The following is a 19378-nucleotide window of genomic DNA, read 5'->3' on the forward strand; positions in this document are numbered from 1 at the left end:
TAATATTAACCCCCACCTAACTCCTTAACCCCTAAAACCCTAAACCAGGGGCCAGTAAATGCCTTCCACGACAGGAATCTGGGGGAGGGGGGAGATTGTTTCCTGCTGAAAGTTTATTCAAGTAAAGCTGTTGTTCAACGTTATACCAAGTCTGGACTCCATTTCTTTCTCCATCCCTTTGACCAACTACCCCTTGATTTGCTTTGCACGACCACGCCTGGGATTACAGCATATACAGGTAGGAGCACCGTGACAAGTGCTACACAATTAAGGGACATTAGGCCACCCTACACCACTCTGGCAATCCTACCCTGGGTACCATCCATATCACTAAAAGGGGCCCTGTGTCCTTGTTGCTTCAATGCAACTGGCTTCACGACAAACACTTTTCCTATCTTAAAGGGATCCCATGGACGTTAAAACCCGTGCGCTGCACTTCCCTGTCCCTTGCCACTGAGGGAAGGCGGGCCCAAGATGAACTTTTGCACCAGGGCCCATGAGCCTTTAGCTACGCCCCTGATCGCTGACCATCAGATTTACAGCGCTATATCTTTTTTTTCCATAACTCGGACAACCCCTTTGGGCTCCATTCACACGTCTGTGGTGTGTTGCGGACCTGCAAATTGCGGATCCGCAACACACCCGCCCGGCACCCCTATAGAAATGCCTGTTCTTGTCCGCAAGCTGCAGACAAGAATAGGACATGTTCTATCTTTTGCGGAGCTGCGGACCTGAAGATCGGGGCCGCGCTCCGCAAATACGGATGCTGACAGCACACTGTGTGCTGTCCGCATCCATTCCGTCCCCATAGAAAATGAATGGATCCGCACCCGTTCCGCAAAATTGCGGAATGGATGCGGACCCATTTGCGGACGTGTGCATGGAGCCTTAAGGTGGTTAAGGACCTTTTAAGATGATTGATCATGGGACCTGCAGATTTGGACTCCAAAGGTCCTTTCCTGCACACTTGTATGTGTAGAAATTATTGTAGATCAGCTTTATGGCAAATTACTGCAAAAACCAAAACAAAATTCTATGTATAATTATCCCTATAGGCATACATGGAGTGTGGGGCTGGAAGTTAAATGGTCACCCCCTACAGTCCTATTAGAGTGCCCAGAGGATCAGTTTGCCTCATGAATGATGCGCCCCTGGGTAAGCTGGAAACTTGCTATCTGGCCCCAAATCCTCTGTTGCCAAGTTTTATACCACTCACCACTGCATAATCCTGATATAGCATGTGAAATTGTCACCCTGCCCAATTAACTTCTTAATCACCAAAACCCAGAGGGTGAAATCAAACAATGCTGGCATTCATGGGCCCTTACGCTATCCACTAATGGGACCTAAAAAAATAAAATCTGCACTACACTTTTCTGCAACTATGAACACAAAGATGTTATACCACCACATATGTTCATTTATATCGGTTTTGTTTGGACATCTGTTTGCAGAGGTTCTGACAGGCAGAAACGGCACATATGCAACAAACAGACAATTAGTAAAAGGTTTATGTATACAACGCTCCAGATGCAAGTATTAGTTAATCACTGAAGCCACGGGCTTTTCTAGATAACAAAAGCTGAAATATGGATAGTTGCAACATCTTAAAAAATGATTCATTTGCATATGCATCTGCTTCCCAAAGACTTTCTGAGATGAGACTTCTCATAAAATGCATTTAACTGTCAAGAAAAAATATTTCACTCTTTTGAATTATTACATTAGTAAGTAAACATATGAAAAATACTCAAATATACAAAAAAATACAAAATAATCTTGAATATTAGCTAGCGTTTGGTGTCCCTAACTAACTGCCCCTGCTCCAAAATGCAACCTCTCCCTACACTGGCAAAACACATAATGTAAAATGGCTGCCAGATCGGGTTCTGTTATAGGGTTGGGGGGTGTCCATGTGCTGAAACGTCTCATTTGGTTGTCCTGTCCCACCTGATGGATGTCATCTACGCAATGCAAAAGAATATGGCGCATGCGGACATCGCCATATGTTTGCATGTTTGTAGTGTACGGGGACTGTAATTCCCGTCACTACAAAGGTGTCACTTGGTGTGCTGTCGTCCCGCCTTATTTATGGGGAAGTTGGTATATGTCATCTTTATAAAATGTCATGTAATGTAATGCTATGTATTTCCCTGTTACTGTGAAACTTGCATGTACAGGCCTGCTAGGGGTGTCATTCCAGCTCTTAGTCACTAGAGGGAGCTAGGGAGCCCTAGTTTATATAAGGCCCAGACAGGGAAAGGAAGGGCAGTTGAGTCTAGAGTTGATTCTAGAGTCTAGTCTAAGTGGGAGTCTGTGGTTGGAGACTAGACAATGTCAGAGACAAGTCCAGGCCTGAAGCCTGCGTTCCAGGAGAAGGTTCCCCTCCTGAATTCCCATAAGCAGAAACAGGAATATCTTAGTTGAAGAGCCGGAGAAAGCAGAGAGAGAGACAGAGGCAAAACTCAAGAAAGCAAGAGGTACTCAAGATAACAGAGGAGGTACTTTATAAAGCTAAAACCAAGGATATAAGCCAGAGTTAAGGTATTGGGCCTTGGAGAAGATTTTCTATGTCCCAGGATCAGTCAGAAATAGAGTGCAAGCTCCTGTACTGCAAGTCCTGTGTGTTTCACACTCTGAAGTCACCTTGCTTAATCTGTATTGCCTGCATCGACCGTATTGAAAAATCAACTGTATGCAAAGGAACTGTGCTTCCGTTAATGTCTCTATATGAAAACTACTAAAGTTGGAGTTCTGTTTTAACATCACGGTGTTCCTCATTTATTCCTGCTATCAGCAAACGGCGTGCCACCGTTTAATTGGCACTGGCGTCACGAACATTTTCCTACCATCACCTGCCTATGCAGAGAGTCAGCCGTCTCAGGTTAGTGTCTATTGCACTACTACACCCAGAAACACTATTAAACACAACTTGAGTACGCTGCACCTCTCTTTTGGCGTCACGAACAGGATTGCGCACACTTTCTAGTGCAAGGAGCGTGAACTTTGTGCCTTATACAGTTGCCCTGTGACCAAAGTGACAAATTGCCTGTTTATTTAAAGTGGACTTTGTGAACTGAAAATCATACCCAAAGTGTTCCTAAAACCTCTAAAAAGCGCTGTGCAGTGTTGCGCTACCAAGAGGAAGAAAATCGCCACATTGGAGTGTGGTTTTGTGGACTTTTTACAATCCTGCTTGCTGTCAGTGAATGGACAGCGTTTTGCTAAAGATGGCCGCTGAGCTTGCTGAATTTGCTGCTGCGTCATCTTCATCCCGAAAAGGCGGGAAAAATTGGCGCCTTTCTGAGGAAATAGCGGGAAGGAGTTCAAGGTCAGGCGCCACTGCTTATCTGGACATTTGCATGTCTGCCAGCATGGACACCGCCTTCCATATACTGGAATACCTGGGGGGCGGCCTCCCAGTGCGAGGGGAGGAGCTGGCTGATTTAATTGACGCAACCCTATTGCTCTCCGGGGAAGGATCGAGCATGTTGGAAAGTGAACAGAGCGTTGCTGCAGCGTCCGCGCCTGAGATCCCAAAAATGTATGATATTGGTGTAGAGCCAGAGGAGGCTCCACCGGCCTACTCTCCGGGACCGGAGAAACCCGCCTGCCCGCCACGGGAGAAAGAACCAGAGCCCTGCTATGGCTCTTGGAGAGACTTCTTTCAACCCTCTTTCAAGTGGTCGTCACTTATGGCAGAGATCCGGGAGGCCGCTATAAAGCGGAATACAAAGACCAAGATCTATTATGAAGAGTTGACCAAGACAATCCATGAAAGACACACCAACACCCAACCCCGCCTGGAAAGGAGAAAGGGAGTGGTGGTGTCCTTTGACAAAACCCGTGGCTACGGGTTCATACAAGATTACATGACTGGCAGAGACCTATATGTCAATAGAAGGTCTGTCAAGAGAGACTACCTCCCTTCCTATCAGCACAGCCTCCGCGAGGGAGAGGAAGTGGAGTTCACCCCTGCCGAGAGCCTGAGAGGCCCTTATGCCACTGCCGTGACCCGTCCCAAGCGAGAACCTGAGGACTGGGAGGCAGAAGAAGAAGACTACTCTGGCTGCGAGCGGGAACCGGAACGCTCTCAAGAGCCGGCCCATCACGCCTTCCAGGAGCGGAGCTCCTTCATTGGGCCAAACGTCTTCTGGCAGCCAACCGTGTTGGAAAAATGGGTGAGCCCTTACCCTTCCCCCGAGCTGCCTCGTCGGGAGAAGACCATGCAAGAGATGGAAAATCTAAAGGGACTTCGAAATACCTTTGAGAACATCCGGAGGGGTCGGAGACCTGATACATCACCAGAACCTGCAGAGGCCGAGTCCGCGCCATCGGTGACTGTACCTGCGCCGGCGGCGCCAGCAGATGACCGCGACTCTGACACGGAGAGCATCGGTGAGCAGATTGTCCGGCTGGAGGAGAAGTTGCGGGAGCTGTGCAAGATCGCGACCGCTAGGATCCAGACGCCGCCGAAGAAGGACGAGGTAAGGGTGCCTGTCACCACCCGTAGAGTACCTTCTGCTGCCACCGCTCCGCCAGTGCCCCAAAGAAGACCCCCTGTTGCTGTGAATTGCTGCACAGAGCCCACCGGACCGCTTGCGGCGGCGGTATCCACTCCACTTCATCCCACAATTATCATGCCGGTACGGTCCACCCAAGGGTTTACCTCTAGGCCCATGGGGCCAATACCTATTAGGGGCCCCCTCACCTTGCAGCTTCCCCCTAACACTGTTATGTGGGCACATCCTCCTGTAGAGGACTACTACAGGCCGTACTTGCCAGCAGAGCCGGGTAATGATGACATACCCCTGTGAATCAGCCTGCTAGGCCTTTGATTTATTTCACCAACGAAAAATGCTGTTAACCCTTCCAGGACAGGAGTCCTATGTTCCCTGGTCGTTTGTTGCTGCTGCCAGTTTATCCACGGCTCAGTGGTGGGTGTTGACCACTGAAGTATTAAAGTCAACAAAGCCAAGTTTGTTTCCAGGACCTCCTGCCTGCTTTTGCTATCCCACGCCAAGTTGTGCCTGTTCCTGAGTTGCACCTTTTACCCTTAACCCCCTTTTCAGGTTGATCAGGGGTATTACAGCACTTGTCTTTGCTGTCATTTTATTGTGCAACTTGATACTAAGGAACCGTGCCCGGAGACAGACTCAAAAGAACCTGAGCCTCTGAGATTCTTACTCTTTTAAAAGGAAATGTGCCCAGAGATGGACTCCACCGCACGAGAGCCTCTGTGATTTATTAGGAAAATAACCTGGGTACGGACTCATGTTTGTTCTTTGAGCCTCCAAGAACTTTTATACTGTTTTATCTATTTTGCCGTTCTATTATGGACTTATTCATTGTCATGGACTATCCTGGTTATAATGTTACGCTGTGCCAGGTCAGCGCCCCAGTTCCATTCACTATCCTGAGGAGAAGAGAACGACGCCCCTTGTCACCACCCTTCATCTTTGCCAATTGGACCTGAAATGAATGTAAATGCAGATGAATTACATGTATGTATGCCTGCATGTCTCTATTTTCTGTTTCAGGTAGAAATTCCAGTTGGGCGAGCCCTGATGGAGTACGAGGTCGTACTCAGCTTAAAGCAGTGGGGTATGTAGTGTACGGGGACTGTAATTCCCGTCACTACAAAGGTGTCACTTGGTGTGCTGTCGTCCCCCCTTATTTATGGGGAAGTTGGTATATGTCATCTTTATAAAATGTCATGTAATGTAATGCTATGTATTTCCCTGTTACTGTGAAACTTGCATGTACAGGCCTGCTAGGGGTGTCATTCCAGCTCTTAGTCACTAGAGGGAGCTAGGGAGCCCTAGTTTATATAAGGCCCAGACAGGGAAAGGAAGGGCAGTTGAGTCTAGAGTTGATTCTAGAGTCTAGTCTAAGTGGGAGTCTGTGGTTGGAGACTAGACAATGTCAGAGACAAGTCCAGGCCTGAAGCCTGCGTTCCAGGAGAAGGTTCCCCTCCTGAATTCCCATAAGCAGAAACAGGAATATCTTAGTTGAAGAGCCGGAGAAAGCAGAGAGAGAGACAGAGGCAAAACTCAAGAAAGCAAGAGGTACTCAAGATAACAGAGGAGGTACTTTATAAAGCTAAAACCAAGGATATAAGCCAGAGTTAAGGTATTGGGCCTTGGAGAAGATTTTCTATGTCCCAGGATCAGTCAGAAATAGAGTGCAAGCTCCTGTACTGCAAGTCCTGTGTGTTTCACACTCTGAAGTCACCTTGCTTAATCTGTATTGCCTGCATCGACCGTATTGAAAAATCAACTGTATGCAAAGGAACTGTGCTTCCGTTAATGTCTCTATATGAAAACTACTAAAGTTGGAGTTCTGTTTTAACATCACGGTGTTCCTCATTTATTCCTGCTATCAGCAAACGGCGTGCCACCGTTTAATTGGCACTGGCGTCACGAACATTTTCCTACCATCACCTGCCTATGCAGAGAGTCAGCCGTCTCAGGTTAGTGTCTATTGCACTACTACATCCAGAAACACTATTAAACACAACTTGAGTACGCTGCACCTCCAGTGTAAAGTTTGCCGCAAACCGCAAGGCCATCACTACTGGGGACACTATAGGGGCCTTATTACTACTGTGGGCTGCCTTATAGAGGGGTCTTGTTACTGCTGGGGGCACTATAGGTGAGCCTTATTTCTACTGGGGGTGCTGTGGGACATTATTACTACTGGAGGTACTATTAGGACAATATTATTGGGCACAATATAGAAGGAATTGCTACTAATGTGGCCACTCTTGGGGAGTATTATCAGTATTAGGGGTATTGTAGGTAGCACTATTACTATTACTATTGAGAGCAGTCTGGGAATTACTATGGGGAACTATGGCACTATTTTTGCAGTATAGCGGAGCACAGCGGACATAGTATTGGGGGTAGCAGCAGGATAAGGCTACTTTCACACTTGCGGCAGAGAGATCCGGCAAGCAGTTCCGTCGCCGGAACTGCCTGCCGGATCAGGCAAAATGTATGCTAACTGATGGCATTAGTAAGACTGATCAGGATCCTGATCAGTCTTAAAAATGCCTGATCAGTCGAAAAAATGCATTGAAATGCCGGATCCGTCTTTCCAGTGTCATCTGGCAAAAACGGATCCGGCATTTATTTTTTCACCTTTTTTTCAGTCTGCGCATGCGCATACGGGAAGGACGGATCCGGCATTCCGGTATTCTGAATGCCGGATCCGGCACTAATACATTCCTATGGGGGAAAAAATCAGGCAAGTCTTCAGTTTTTTTAGCCGGAGATAAAACCGTAGCATGCTGCGGTTTTCTCTTTTGCCTGATCAGTCAAAACGACTGAACTGAAGACATCCTGATGCAAACTGAACGGATTACTCTCCATTCAGAATGCATGGGGATAAAACTGATCAGTTCTTTTCCGGGATAGAGCCCCTGTGACGGAACTCTATGCCGGAAAAGAACAACGCAAGTGTGAAAGTAGCCTAACAATGTTGGGGCACCGGGAAGGGAAGGATGATAGAAAAGTAAGGATGCATGTGTGCAAACTCTGAAAACATGAGACGTACTGAAAAAAGTAATCTGGTCTGAATGAAGAAGATGAGGAAAGAGAATGTCTACATTAGAGGAGACATCATTGGATATAATAGGTATATAGTGCAGTATTACCTTGTATGTGTTGTAGCGCTGTATGTAATGTTTTACAAGTATGTCTTTAACAGTAGGGCAAGAGGGAAGGGTTGGATTGAGAATTTTGACATGAGAGGGACGGCATTTCAGTTTTCAACTCATTCAGCAGAATGGCTAGGTCACCCCTGGTTATCGCAAAAAATATTGGCAAGTGTTAATAAATATTGTGAAATAAATTCTAATAAATAATCAATAGAGTGTATTAATGGAAATGTACTTCACAACAGACATAAAGAAATATGTTACTTTTTAAATATCTTTGTTGTCTAAAACCTTCAGCAAATATAGAAAACAACTGACATAATCAATATAGTTATAATATATCCTATTCCAATCACAATTTCCATGTATAGCAGCAGATCACTAGTTCCATATTTAAGGTCATGCTGACCCCTGCTGACACGGAGAGGTTACGCAATTTTTGTAAAATTTAGGTTGACCTTTGAGAAAATGAAAGCTATTCTGTTTAGCATTTTTGTCTGTTCGTCTGGTTACATCTATGTCATTTTGATAGGACAAGTACATCAATGCAATTAATTTCTGGCACAATCTTTGCAAACGTCCACAGATACTTCGGCTCCTTTCACGCAACCGTATGGCTTTTTCAGTGTTTTGCGGTCCGTTTTTCACGGATCCGTTGTTCCGTTTTTTGTTTCTGTTGTGTTTCCGTTTCTGTTCCATTTTTCCGTTCCGTTTTTCCGTATGGCATATACAGTATACAGTAATTACATCGAAAAAATTGGGCTGGGCATAAAATTATCAATAGATGGTTCCGCAAAAACGTAACGGATACGGAAGACATACGAATGCATTTCCGTATGTTTTCCGTTTTTTCTTTGCAGACCCATTGACTTGAATGCAGCCACGGAACGTGATTTGCGGGCAATATGAGGACATGTTCTATCTTTCAATGGAACGATAAAACGGAAATACGGAAACTGAATGCATATGGAGTACATTCCAATTTTTTTGCGGAACCATTGAAATGAATGGTTCCGTATACGGACCGTATACGGAACGCAAAAAAACGGCCCGTAAACGTGGAAAAAAAACGGTCGTGTGAAAGAGGCCTTATTAAGATTCCTTACAGAAAAAAAAGTTTCAGATGAAATCAGTAATTATTTAGATGGCTTTTTCTGACAGCCAGAATATTGGGTTAATTAATTCCAGTTTTCTTTAATATTATTATTATATTTTCTTTCATATTATTGGAATGCATAATATATTCTATTATTTTAAAATTAATATTAAATCAAGTCATGGTCCAATTCGTTTTTTTACCAACAAGTACTGTATCTTAGGCTGCGTTCACACTTCAGTTATGTGATCAGTTATTTCCATCAGTTATTGTGAGTAGAGTTGAGCGGACACCTGGATGTTCGGGTTTGACGGGTTCAGCGAACTTCACAAAAAAATTCGAGTTCGGCACCCAAACTTGACCCCGAACCCCATTGAAGTCAATGGGGACCCAAACTTTTGAGCACTAAAATGGCTGTAAAAATGTCATGGAAAGGGCTAGAGGGCTGCAAATGGCAGCAAAATGTGGTTAAGAGCGTGGCAAGTGCTCTGCAAACAAATGTGGATAGGGAAATGACTTCAAATAACAAAATGTACGTAACAATAAAAAATAATAATCTTGATCTAGGAGGACGAGGTCCATATGGAGTAGGAGGTTGAGGAGGCGGTGGAAGTGGCGGTGTAGGTGGAAGTGGCGGTGGATGAGGAGGAGGTAGCATACACTGCTTTTTGGTTTTAAATTAATTTTATTTAATCTTTTTAAATTGGGGTACACCCCAAAACATTGGGAAATATAACCTGTGATAACCCCCTCCAGTCGTGCTAAACACACGTTTAGACAATACACTGGCTGCAGGGCAGGCCAGCACCTCCAAGGCGTAAAGGGAAAGCTCAGGCCATGTGCCCAATTTGGAGACCCAGAAGTTGCAGGGGGCAGAACCATCAGTCAGTTCGTGTAGGCGTGTGCAAACATATTGCCCCACCATGTCGCACGTCCCCGTGATGATCACGATCCAATTGGATATCTGCTCTATCAACTTTCGATGTTCTTTTCTGCGCCTACCATGTTGATCAAGGTTAGCGGTGAATCAGGGTTCCCCGGAGAGGGAGCGTGAGAAAGAGAGACCACATCCAAGCGAGATCAATTGATGGAATTTAATTGTGATCGAGCGGAAATGTGGGAGAAGCTATTAAAACGGAAGAATTGAAGGAAAGGATTGGGCGCGCGGCAATTACCCACTCCGGACTCAGGGAGGTAGTGACGATAAATAACAATACAGGACTCTTAGGATGCCCTGTGTAATGACCAGCGTCACGCACAGGGAGGGAAAAGGGAAAGCCCTGCCCAAGGGAGAGGGAAAGGTGGTGACCCCTGACTCACCTTGCGGCTGGCACCTGACTGCCCTGACGTCCCTAGACGGGTTCCTCACCCGTGCGGCGATCACGTGCCTAAACCCTGGCTTTCCCTAAAATGAGCCCTAGATAGTGAACGGGCCGGTGGGATCGCTAGTCCGCACCATTGACACTAAGAGGAAAACACCAGGGAGAGGACAGAAAATACAGAAAAACACATACACCCAGGTGGGCGACCACAGCAGACCACAAAGGTCCAACAGGGATCCGGAGGGTAGCGTTCTGGACCAACAACCAGAGAACGCAGCAACACAGCTCCAGAGGGTCAGAATAGATGTCCAGGCAGGAAGCTCTATATCTGGCAACCAGAGGAGTGTGAGAGGGGAATATAAGGAGGTTGGGAGTGCTGGACAAGGAACAGCTGAGGAGAAGGAGCTACGGATCCCTGAGTGAGCCAAAAGGGTTGCAAAGCAAACCCAGAAAGCTACCATAAGGAAACAGCCCTATCTTACATAGAGCGCACAGCCAACCGATGCGACTTCCTGACCCCGGGTATAACGGAGTCAGGCGTGGTTCTTGACACCCTCGTGACACCCTGTTATTTGAATGATTAATTAAAAATTACAGGGAATGTCCCTGCTGTATTTAGGATTTGGAAACATTAGACATTTGTTGACTCTAGATAACTTCTGGGTGATCGCACGTCCCTGTGATGTCCACCATCCATTTGGATATGTTCTCTATCAACTTTCGATGTTCTTTTCTGAGCCTACCATGTGGATCACGGTTATCGGCGAATTAGGGTTCCATGCTGGAGAGGGAGCGTGAGAAAGAGAGACCACATCCAAGGGAGGTTAATTGTTTCAAATTAAATATGATAGAGCGGAAATGTGGGACAAACTATTGAAGCCTAAATGTTGGACAATTTGTTAAAGTTTAAGCATTGAATGAAAGGAGGTGGCGCGCATCAATTAAAGAAGAATTTCAGAAATTTAATTCCCTGTCACCTATGCAGAGCAGGCGTTTCTATCCGGCAAAATGTGTAAAATGTCACCTGACAATGTAACAGATGATTTTATTAAAATTTATGTTCCTGTCACCTATGCAGAGGTGCCCCCGTGACGTCCACCATCCATTTGGATATCTTCTCTATCAACTTTCGATGTTCTTTTCTGAGCCTACCATGTTGATCACGGTTATCAGCGAATCAGGGTTCCACGCCAGAGAGGGATCATAAGAAAGGTAGACCTCATCCAAGGGAGGTCAATGGCTGCAATGGGATGAAGCGGAAATGTGGGACAAATTATTAAAGCAGAAGGATCGAAGGAAATGGCCAATTAAAGACGAATTTTAGAAATTTAAGTCCCTGTCATCTATGAAGAGCAGGGTTTATATCCGGCAAAATTTGTAAAATGTCACCTGACAATGTAACACAATTTTTTTAAATTTAAGTTCCTGTCACCTATGCAGAGGTGCCCCCGTGACGTCCACCATCCATTTGGATATCTTCTCTATCAACTTTCGATGTTATTTTATGAGCCTACCATGTTGATCACGGTTATCGGCGAATCAGGGTTCCACGCCAGAGAGGGAGCGTGAGAAAGAGAGACTACATCCAAGGGAGATAAATGGATGAAATTTAATTTTGATCGAGCGGAAATATGGGAAAAGTTATTAAAGCAGAAGGATCGAAGGGCCAATTAAAGACGAATTTTAGAAATTTAAGTCCCTGTCACCTATGCAGAGTAGGGGTTTTTAATCGCCAGAAATGGGTTAATGTCACCCACCAATGGAACAGATTATTTTTAAAAATTTCGGTCCCTGTCACCTATGCAGAGCAGGTGTTTATTCTCGTCAAAAATTGTAAAATGTCAACCCAAGAATGTAACAGAAAAATTTGTGAAATTTATTAACATGTCTACTAGGTAGAGTAGGGGTCTATTACAGCCAAAAATTGTTTAATGTCACCCGAAAATGTAAAAGAAAAATTAGTGAAATTTATTAAGCTGTCAACTAGGTAGAGCAGGGGTATATCACACCCAAAAATTGGTGAATTTCACCCGAAAATGTAACAGACAAATTAGTGAAATGACATAAAATAAAATCCGTACAAATAAAAAAAAATTAAAAAAATGTATTTATGAGGTGGAGGTCCATATGGAGTAGGAGTTTGAGGAGGCGGTGGACAAAGCGGTGTATGTGGAAGCAGCGATGGGGGAGGACGAGGTAGCCAACACTGTTTTTTTGTTTAAATTTTTTTATTTTTTTATTAGGGTACACTCCAAAAGAGTGTAAAATATCCAAAATACAAGAATGAGCAATTGCGCTGTAGTATAACAATTGCTTACCATGTCTATTCTGCACAAGGTACGGACAAGTACTGTGGGATCCATGCCTGGTTCATTTTAATGAACGTGAGCTTGTCCACATCGGCTGTGGACAGGCGGCTGCGCTTGTTTGTGATAACGCCCGTGGCGTGCTAAACACACGTTCAGATAATACACTGGCTGCAGGGCAGGCCAGCACCTCCAAGGCGTAAAGGGCAAGCTTAGGCCATGTGCCCAATTTGGAGACCCAGAAGTTGAAGGGGGCAGACCCGTCATTCAGTACGTGTAGGCGTATGCACACATACTGCTCCACCATGTTGGTGAAATGCTGCCTCCTGCTAAGACGTTCCATATCAGCTGGTGGTGCTGGTTGTTGTGGCGTGCTGACAAAGCTTTTCCACATTTCAGCCATGCTAACCCTGCCTTCTGAGGTGCTGGCGGTGCCCCAGCTGCATTGGCGACCTCTTCCTCTGCCTTCGCCTTGTGCTTCCACTGTGCCCCCGTTGTCAGGTGGGAATGCCACCAGCAGAGCGTCTATCAGCGTGCGCTTGTACTCGCTCATCTTACGATCACGCTCCAGTGACGGAATCAAGAACAGTACGTTGTCCTTGTAACAGGGATCCAGCCACCCAGTAATCAGCACAAGTTAGAATGTGGGCAACTCGGCGGTCGTTGCAGAGACACTGCAGCATGTAATCGCTCATGTGTGCCAGGCTGTCCAGAGGCAACGAAAAGCTGTCCTCTGTAAGAGGTGTATCGTCTGTGTCCTCTGTATCCCCCCATCCACGCACCAGTGATGGCCATGAGCTGGTCTGGGTGCCACCCTGCTGTAAACAAGGTTCCTCCTCCTCCATCTCCTCATCCTCCACCTCGTCATCCTCCAGAACTGTGCCCTGGCTGGACTATTGTGTACCTGGTGTTTGTGGGTGCAGGAACCCACCCTCGGAGCCACTTGTAAATGACTGGCCGGAAACCCTATGAAATGATCCCTCTTCCTTCTCCTCCTCCTGTGCCACATCCTCTTTCATCATCGCCAGCAGAGGTTTTTTTTTAAGGAGGCATAGAAGTGGGATAGTAACGCTGAGGACGGCGTTATCGGCACTGGCCATGTTGGTGGAGTACTCGAAACAGCGCAACAAGGAACACAGGTCTCGCATGGAGGCCCAGTCATTGGTGGTGAAGTGGTGCTGTTCCGCCGAGCGACTCACCCGTGCGAGCAGCAGCTGAAACTCCACTATCGCCTGCTGCTGCTCGCACAGTCTGGCCAGCATGTGCAAGGTGGAGTTCCACCTTGTGGGCACGTCGCATATGAGGCGGTGAGCGGGAAGGCCGAAGTTACGCTGCAGCGCTGATAGGCGAGCAGCAGCAGGGTGAGAACGACAAAAGCATGCACTTTATGCAGCAGCTTTGACATATCGGGGTAATTTTTAAGGAATCTCTGCACCACCAAATTCAGCACATGCGCCAGGCAAGGGGTGTGCATCAAACCGGCTAGTCCCAGAGCTGTTACGAGATTTCACCCATTATCGCACACCACCAGGCCGGGCTTGAGGCTTACTGTCACCAACCACTCATCGGTCTGTTGTTCCATGCCCGCCCAGAGCTCCTGCGCGGTGTGGGGTTGTCCCCCAAACCGATAAGTTTTAAAACTGCCTGCTGTCGTTTACCCCTGGCTGTGCTGAAGTTGGTGGTTAAGGTGTTATGCTGACCGGATCGGGAGGCGGTAGAGGATGAGGAAGCGGAGTAGGAGGAGGAAGCAACCGGAGGCAAACTAAAGCGCCCTGCAATCCTCGGTGGTGGAAGGACATGCGCCAAACTGCTATCCGCCTCAGGCCTAGCCGCCACTGCATTTACCCAGTGTGCTGTTATGGAGATATAACGGCCCTGACCGTGTTTACTGGTCCACGTATCCGTAGTGAGGTGCACCTTGCCACAGATGGCTTTGCGCAGTGCACACCTGATTTTGTCCCCCACTTGTTTGTGCAGGAAAGGGATGGCACGCCTGGAAAAGTTGTGGCGGCTGGTCATGACGTACTGTAGGACAGCCACCGCCATAAGGCTTTTAAAACTCTCCGTCTCCACCAGACGGAATGACAGCATTTCAAAGGCCAGTAATATTGAAATGCTGGCATTCAGGGCCAGGGATCGCGGGTGGGTAGGGGGGTACTTCCTCTTCCGCTCCAGTGTTTGGGAGATGGAGAGCTGAACGCTTCCGTGGGACATTGTGGAGATGCTTGGTGACCCAGGTGGTGGTGTTGCTGGAAAATTCTCTGTTTGCGGGGTGGCAGGTGGCACTGTCACTCCAGAGGTGGATGAAGAGGCCGAGACTGCAGCAGAAGAGGAAGCAGGAGGAGCCAGAGACCTTTCTTGGTTTTTGAGGTGTCTACTCCACTGCAGCTCATGCTTTGCACTTAGATGCCTGGTCATACAGGCTGTTCTCAGGTTGAGAACGTTTATGCCTCGCTTCAAGCTCTGATTGCACAGCATGCAAACCGCTCGTGACTTGTCGTCAGCACATTGTCTGAAGAACTGCCACGCCAGGGAACTCCTTGGAGCTGGCTTTGGTGTGCTCGGTCCCTTGCTGCGATGGGCAGTAGCAGGCGTACTGTCTAGGGGACGGTCGCTCCGCTTTTGCACTCTGCTCCCTCTTCTGCTGTGCTGGTGGCTCTGTGTGACCACCGCCTCTTCCTCCAAACTACAGAGGTCACTCGCATGACCTCGTCGTCCTCCACATCATCTTCCACCCAGTCTTCACTCCTGCCCTCCTTGTCAGTCTGCACACTTTCGAAAGCCCCAGCAGTTGGCACCTGTGTTTCGTCATCACTTGAGATGTGCTGCGATGTTCCTCCCATGTACTCATCTTGAAACATAAGTGGTTGGGCATCGGTGCACTCAATCTCTTCCACTTTTGGAACAGGGCTAGGTGGATGGACCTGGGAAACCCTGCTAACAGAGTCATCAAAAAGCAGAAGAGACTGCTGCATGACTTGGGGCTCAGATTGCTTGGCTGATTTGCAAGGTGGTGAGGTGAAAGACTGATGGACATCGGCTGGAGGTGCCAACTCTGATCTTTCAGCAGGAGACTGGGTGGGAGACAATGTGAAGGAACTGGAGGCACTGTCAGCAACCCAATCTACTATCGCCTGTACTTGTTCTGGCCTCACTATTCGTAGAGCCGCATTAGGCCCGACCAAATACCGCTGCAGGTTCTGTCGCCTACTCGCACCTGAGAAAGGGGTTTTACTTGTGCGTGTAGCTGGCACAGATCGACCATGTCCTCTACCTGCAACAGGAGCTCCACCAGCAGCACCACGACCTGGGCCACGTCCCTTTTTTGACACTCTCCTCATATTTCTCAAATTTAGGATCTTGCTTTAAATGGGTGTTTTATTAATAGCAGAATAGAACCACACGTACAGATCCAGACTAGGCCGCAATTAAAGATTTTGCCCAAAATTGTTGTTTTTCAAATAACAGAATAGAACCACAGTATCTAAAGTGTGTATCTTACACGTAGAGATCCAGACTAGGCCGCAATTAAAGATTTTTGCCCAAAATTGGTGTTTTATTAAGAGCAGAATAGCACCACAGTATGTAAAGGGTGTATCTTACATGTACAGATCCAGACAAGGCTGCAATTAAAGATTTTAGGGCAAAATGGGTGTTTTATTAATAGCAGAATAGAACCACAGTATCTAAAGGGTGTATCTCACAATGACATGCAGCAAAGGCTGCAAAACTAAGTTTTTTGTCCAAAATGTGTGTTTCTTTATAACAGAATATGACAGCAGTATATAACACTTGAATTTCACACGTGCAGATGCAGAAAGGACTGTAAAATTGTGTATTTTGCAAAAATAGCTGTATTTCTTGCTTAAATTGCACACTGACTAATGCGACAGAGGCCCAAAATGAAGGTTATTGCCAAAAATGGGTGTTTTTTCAAAGCTAGAAAATTATAGAAGTTTTTAAAACTTGTTTTTAACAATCGCAGATGCAACAAGGGCTGCAATATTAAGTATTTTGCAAAAAAATTGTGTTTTTTACTAACAGAATATGAAAGCTGTATATAACGCTTGAATTTCACACTTGCAGATGCAGAAAGGGCTGTAAAATTGTGTATTTTGCCAAAAAAGGGTGTTTTTAAAAACCCAGAAAATTATGGCTGTATTTCTAGCTTAAATTGCACACTGACTAATGAGGCAGAGGCCCAAAATGAAGGTTATTGCCAAAAATGGGTGTTTTTTGAAAGCCAGAAAATTATTGAAGTTTTTAAAACTTGTTTTTAACAATCACAGATGCAACAAGGGCTGCAATATTAAGTATTTTGCAAAAAAGGGTGTTTTTTACTAACAGAATATGAAAGCTGTATATAACGCTTCAATTTCACACGTGCAGATGCTGCAAGGGCTGTAAAATAGTGTATTTTGCCATAAAAGGGTGTTTTTAAAAACCCAGAAAATTATGGCTGTGTTTCTAGCTTAATTGCACACTGACTAATCCTGCAAAGGCACCAGATGTTGGATATTGCCAAAAAAGGGTGTTTTTTTAAAACCAGATTATTATTGCAGTATTTCAAGCTTGGATTTGAATGTCACAAAAGCACATATGCAGCGCTGGTGCACTGAGCTTGCATAAAATGGCCGCCGCCGCCCACCTAACTAAAAGACGGATAATAGTTATTTTTCTCTGTCACTGGGCTCAGGGCAGGGTAAAAATATTGTGCACTGCACCCCCACAACTAAATCTATGTAGAGTTCAATTGGAGTTCTGATCACAGATTCTGTCCTATCCTCTCCCTACACTAGTAAGAGCAGAGTGACGTGCAGCGCTACGTGACTCCAGCTTATATAGAGGCTGGGTCACATGCTGCACTGGCCAATCACAGCCATGCCATTAGTAGGAATGGCTGTGATGGCTTCTAAGGTCAGACAGGTAAACGCTTGTTGATTGGCTGCTATGCAGCCTTTCAAAAAGCGCCAAGAAAGCGCCGAACACCGAACCCGAACCCAAACTTTTACTGAAATGTTCGAGTTCGGGTCCGGGGTCCAAAAATCCGAAAGTTCGGTACGAACCCGAACTTTACAGTTCGGGTCTGCTCAAACCTAAGGCCTCATTCACACGACCGTTGTTGTGTTCCGTTCCGCAAAATGGGGTTCCGTTGTTCCGTGATCCGTTTCAGTTTTTGTTTCTGTGTGTCTTCCTTTATTTTTGGAGGATCACCAGACATGAAGGAAAGTAAAAAAAAATCTAAGACAGGTTTGCCATGCAAATAATAGGAAAAAAATGGACGCGGACGACAATCTTGTGTGCCTCCGTGTTTTTTAGTGGTCCCATTGACTTAAATGGGACCACAAACCGTTTTCCGCGAAAATAATAGGACAGGTTATATTTTATTGACGGACTGGAACCACGGATCACAGACGCGGATGACAAACGGTGCATTAGCCGAGTTTTCAACTGACCCATTAAAAGTCAATGGGTCAGCAAAAAATCACGAAAAACTGAACAACGGACACGGAATAAAACAACGGTCGTGTGCATGAGGCCTAATTGTGAGCCAAAACCAGGTGTGGGTCAAAAACACAGAACAGGTGCAGATCAAATAATTACACCTGATCTCTGTGAAGGCTAAACTACTGGTTTTGGCTCACAATAACTGATCGAAATAACTGACCAAATAACTGAAGTGTGAACGCAGCCTAGGGCCTATTGCACACGACCGTATGGCTTTTTCAGTGTTTTGCGGTCCGTTTTTCATGGATCCGTTGTTCCGTTTTTTGTTTCCGTTGTGTTTCCGTTTCTGTTCCGTTTTTCCATTCTGTTTTTCCGTATGGCATAATACAGTATACAGTAATTGAAAATGCAAATGTGATCGCACTCTACATCCAGCACTCTGCCCTGCCTCCATGCTGGATGAGACATTGGTGTACATTTTGGCCAAAGCGTAATAAGCCACTCACCACGTCAAGGTTGCCTCATTTGAGTGGTCCCTAACACTAGTTCCTACCTGTTTATGGGCCATGACAGCCACACAAAGTCCAGGGAATGCAGGTCAGCATGCAAGCCAAGCACACTCTGCTTTTAACCCCGTCCGGTGCCATTACAGCTTTCATCGGATCCAGGGATGCAAGTACCAACATGCATGCTGAGCCCACCATATACTTCTCCTGGAGCCAAATGGCTACTGGTAGGTTCTATATAAGCAGACTCAGTTTTATACTGACTTTAAAACCAGCCTCCAGGACAGATTGACTGGTCAGGTGTGCATGACTCAAAGGAGATCGCCACGCCTCCAATATATACTACAAAGAAAAAATGTGGGGGATTGAGTCAGCACAACCTGTCTATAGGTGCAGATCACTATGGCGAAATACATATACAAACGGAAAATACAAATGTGATAGCACTCTGCATCCAGCATTCTGCCCTGCCTCCATGCTGGATGAGGCATTGGTGTACATTGCCTCATCCAGCATGGAGGCAGGGCAGAATATTGGAGGCGTGGCGATCTCCTTTGAGTCATGCATACCTGACCAGTTAATCTGTCCTGGAGGCTGGTTTTAAAGTCGGTATAAAACTGAGTCTGCTTATATAGAACCTACCAGTAGCCATTTGGCTCCAGGAGAAGTATATGGTGGGCTCAGCGTGCATGTTGGTACTTGCATCCCTGGATCCGATGAAAGCTGTAATGGCACCGGACGGGGTTAAAAGCAGAGTGTGCTTGGCTTGCATGCTGACCTGCATTCCCTGGACTTTGTGTGGCTGTCATGGCCCATAAACAGGTAGGAACTAGTGTTAGGGACCACTCAAATGAGGCAACCTTGACGTGGTGAGTGGCTTATTACGCTTTGGCCAAAATGTACACCAATGTCTCATCCAGCATGGAGGCAGGGCAGAGTGCTGGATGTAGAGTGCGATCACATTTGCATTTTCCGTTTGTATATGTATTTCGCCATAGTGATATGCACCTACATACGGGTTGTGCTGACTCAACCCCCCA

Source organism: Bufo bufo, chromosome 4 (assembly GCF_905171765.1).
Source record: "Bufo bufo chromosome 4, aBufBuf1.1, whole genome shotgun sequence".
Lineage (NCBI taxonomy): Eukaryota > Metazoa > Chordata > Amphibia > Anura > Bufonidae > Bufo > Bufo bufo.